General features: G+C 41.2%; 1 pseudogene; it reads left to right on the plus strand.

The window, feature by feature from the left end:
* The first annotated feature begins 2,761 nt into the window (after positions 1-2,761).
* LOC103275765 lies at positions 2,762-3,034 on the plus strand (annotated as a pseudogene).
* Positions 3,035-4,556: the final 1,522 nt, after the last annotated feature.

The raw sequence follows: 4,556 nt of genomic DNA on the forward strand, positions 1-4,556 counted from the left end.
CCATTATAGAGAGGCCTTGCCCTGAAATGACTCAGGAGAGCCAGATTGGTTATTTAAATTTGAGTTTGCCACTCATTATGTGACCTTGAACATATTGTATGTCCTTCCTATGTCTCTCTCCTCATCTATAAGATGAGGATAATATGGTAGCTATTGCACAGAGAATGTAAGGAATACATGTAAAGCACTAGCAGAGTATACACAGTAAGCTTTCAGTAAGTGTTATTCAGTGGCATTACCATTATTTCTGTGACCACATAAAAAAGGAGATCTGTAACACAGATTTAGACATTTTTTTCTATGGCAATCTGTTACTTTATGCATACTTGTTATAGGTAACTGGGTAATTTTGCTTCACAAGAGAGTGCAACACAGGAAGTTTAAACAGCATACCCCCCACTACATTTAAAATATGACTCATTTCTCCAATCTAATTTACACGCTTTATTTAGAAACACACCTTCTGTGTAAAGTGGCACACACCTGCAATTTTTACAAATATCTTCTACTGCAGAAAGTCAAGTTGAAGGACTTAAAGAAGAAACTGAATGAGCTAACATTATGGAGTTCCAACTATGTGCTAAGGGCTCTTCTTACATTATTTTATTAATTCTTTTAAAATCCATGTAGAAGTCTATTCTTGTGTCCATTTCATAGATGGCATCAAAACTAAAATAACTAAAATTTCCCACGATCAAAAAGCTGGTAGGAGGCAGAACTGTGATTTGAATCAATTTCTGTCTATGCTTGTTTTATTAGTCCACTAAACTCTTGGCAAGAAGAACTTTATTTCTTTTCATAAGTGCCTTCTTCTTGCAACTACACATCCATTAACCAATCCTGGTCTCCCTGCATTCTCATCCAGTGATCCTCCATGCTTCTCAAAACAGAAAAATGAGCCTTGTCAGCTCAGGAACACATTCTTTTGGGGTGTGAGAGAACAGCATGATGAACAACAGGAAGCAGGGATACAGGGCTGTGGTGCTGTTTAATTAAATTAACTTGAGATAATGGTATATCCTGAAATGGGAACACATTCATTAATGCTGTTATTATTATCAAGGACACAAATGGTCCATTGAGGATTGATGAGAGAATAAACTGTCCATATGCTACAAACCATAAGAAGCAATTGATAGGAAAAACCTCAACGAGGAACTTTGGTTGGCTTTGATAATGCATCCTCCATGATAAAACACACACACACACACACACACACACACACACACACACACACACACACAGGAGTAAAAGGGATGCATGCTTAGCATCTGGTAAATCAATGAACTGTGAAGGGACTGAGGCAATAAAGTGAGCAAGTTTCACATTAATATTATAATATGATATGTTTATAGGATAGGGACATTCAAAAGTGATTTCAGCAGCAATGTGTGGGAACTGCTTTAATTGAGTTTGTGTTCTGCAACAGAAGCACTTCATCCATCACTCAAAGTATGGGGTCACAAAAAGGGAAGGTTTCAGACTTGTTTTCCCCTATAAGTGGCCCTTGTATTTGATTGGATATAACCTATATAATGCATTATTTCACCATTCACTATTTAGCTAGGGAAGCTGTTTAGGAAGACACAAACCTTGGCTGCCCTTTACCCAAAGGATGGTAAAATAAAATATGCATATCTTAATGCCTTCCTGAAGCTATAATCCTGTTCTGGTTCACCAGGGATCCATCTCTGCCTGTATGATCTATGGTGTTATGGACAGAGGGGAGCTGAATGCAGCCAATTATACCCATGGAGCAAATCCTGCAAAGAAGAGATGTAATACAGGCTCAGGGAATGATTTGCTGCTGAAAGGGGCTCCATTAGCTCAGGAAAGGGTTAGAGGGTAAAGGTTCACAGCGTAAGGGTGCAGACTTGTGCCTGAGAACGTCAGGAAGGGCTGCCAAGGGTGAAAAAAAGGGGAACTCCCCACCTGGAAAATGTTCCCCCTGACAGCAATCTGTTCCAAGTGAAATCAAATGGTTTGCAAAAATGTGTTGGGAATCATAAACACTTTGTGTGCTTGGGATGTGAAATTATTCAATGATCAGGCCTTATGCATAGCCTTTGGATGGCTTATGAGTATTGATCTTTGGATCTTCATAGGGCCCACTGGGTTTGTTCTCAGGCCCACACTTCAAAACTGAGATATTCTCTCTGAGCCTGTTCAAATAAATGGAGCAGGACCCTCCCCTAGCTATTACCCTCTGCTGTTAAGCTCTGACATATCTTGGAAAGTAACTCAGCACCAGAATTAGTCTCCTGCAGTCCCCTTAACTAGGTTGAGGGCCCAGGAACCACCCTGTGGCTGGGGGTCAGGTGCAGGAGTTCAAATTTACTCTATTACTTATTTTCATAAGTAGAAAGGGGATTTCTTTGCACATCTCAGGAGCAAGCAATATGAGAAGAATATTTCGGGTCCTTCTTCCACCCCTTCATTTGCTCTACCTTGTAGAAGAAAGCGTGATTTATCTAATTGATGAGAGTGACATTCCCTCTCCTTCCATCTTCTCTCTCCTAGCCATCCCCTCCTTCCTTCCCCTTCTCTCCTTCCATCCACGTTGGCTTCCCTTGGGCAGAGCACATTTCCTCTGCTTTGATTCTCAGGAACACAGCACATAAAGCCTTGGCTGTCCCTTGTCATTGAAAGTTCACAGTCAGAGCAGTGTGAAGAAGAGGCAAGAACCATCCCCGGACTGACCAAAGCCCGCACGCCGCTCCATCTCCGCATCCAACGCCTTAGTTCCGCTGCTACCACCACCATGCCCAAGAGAAAGACTGAAGGGGATGCTAAATGAGATAAAGCCAAGGTGAAGGACAAACCCCAAAGAAGATCTGCAAGGTTGTCTGCTAAACCTGCTCCTCCAAAGCCAGAGCCCAAGCCTAAGAAGGCCCCAGCTAAGAAGGGAGAGAAGGTACCCAAAGGGAAAAAGGGAAAAGTCGATGCTGGCAGGGAGGGGAATAACCCTGCAGAAAATGGAGATGCCAAAACAGACCAGGCACAGAAAGCTGAAGGTGTTGGAGATGCCAAGTGAAGTGTGTGCATTTTTGATAACTGTGTACTTCTGGTGATTGTACAGTTTGAAATACTATTTTTTATCAAGTTTTATAAAAATGCAGAATTTTGCTTTTTTTTTTTTAAGCTATATTGTTAGCACACAGAGCACTTCATTGTTGTTTTTGGGGAAAGGGGCATATGTCACTAATAGAATGTCTCCAAAGCTGAATTGATGGGGGGAAAACACCTTTCCCTTCTAATTTTAAGAGACTTCCTCTTGGCTTCCAGGAGGAGGGATTCCAGGACTAGGGATTCCCCGACGTTGACACACATAGCCACAAACACCTTGGTACAAACACCTTGTGGTGTGGAAAAACATTCATTTTTTATGCCCTCTTCTCCCTTTCTGCCTTCAACATAGACTTAACTCCCTTAAACACAGACATCTGTTGGGACCTGACCCCCAATAATTAGTTACCAGTATGTCAGTGATGCCACTAAGATGGCACCCCTCATAAGAGCAGCAGTTTTCGTTTCTAGATTGCAGATCTTCAGACAAATTCTGCCATTTTCATTTCATTTCCTGAAAGTCAGGGTCGGCTTGTGAAAAGGTGTCAAACAATCTGCTAAATGTTAAATGTCAAACCTCACTCTAAACTTCTTCCCTGTTCAGAGCATCAAATGAAGACTTCATTGGGTTTTTATAGTGGCTTTCCGATTTTGGTAGTCCATTAAAGAAGGGAGTCCATTAAAGAAGAAAGTTGTTGTATACTGTTAAAGATTGTCTGCCCATGTCCTGCCTGAAATACCATAATTGTTTATGAAAAGTATCTTTAATAAAGCTGGATACAGTTTGACTTGGAAAAAAAAAAAAGAAAGTGTACAGTCTCCAACTGCTCTACAAAGACCTTCCAAGTTCTTGAAAGACTTCACCAAGTCAAATATATTCCTCCCCTCATCTTCATTCTCTCTCTCTCCTTCTTACCCCCAGTTTATTTACATACTCAATTAGATTCAATCACAAAACCAAACCCCCCTCCCAGCATTGTACAATTCCTTCCTTTTTACCTAATCGCTCCCTTCTCTTCACATTGAAGCTCCTAGAAAATTAAACATTCCCAAATGTTGTTTCATGTGCTCTCATTTTAAGCCCATGGGAATAGGTCCCTGTGTCCACTATAGGCAAACTACTTTATCAAGGTCACAAATGACTCCTGATTCCTACCCTCATGAAAATCTTACTTCTACTGTAGGTTGACTTTGAACTTGCTGATCACATCTTCCTCCTCCTCCTAATTCTGTTTTCCTGTAGTGTCCCTGACATGCTCTCTTGTTCTTCATGTTTCTCTGGAAGCTTCCTCTTGGTCTCCTTTATTAACTCATCTTCCCCACTCATCTCTTACACATTTGTATTCCCCAGGTTTCTGTGTCAGCCCTTTTCTCATGCAAGTCTCTCAGGAATTCAATTATGAATTGCTTAGATGCTAGTGATATTTCATCGTTGTCACCTTCTTGCTATAGGTCCAGACCACTGTGGCAACCTCCTAACTAACACCCTG

This window comes from Carlito syrichta, unplaced genomic scaffold, assembly GCF_000164805.1.
Source record: "Carlito syrichta isolate Samal-C Ts95f unplaced genomic scaffold, Tarsius_syrichta-2.0.1 Scaffold315708, whole genome shotgun sequence".
NCBI lineage: Eukaryota > Metazoa > Chordata > Mammalia > Primates > Tarsiidae > Carlito > Carlito syrichta.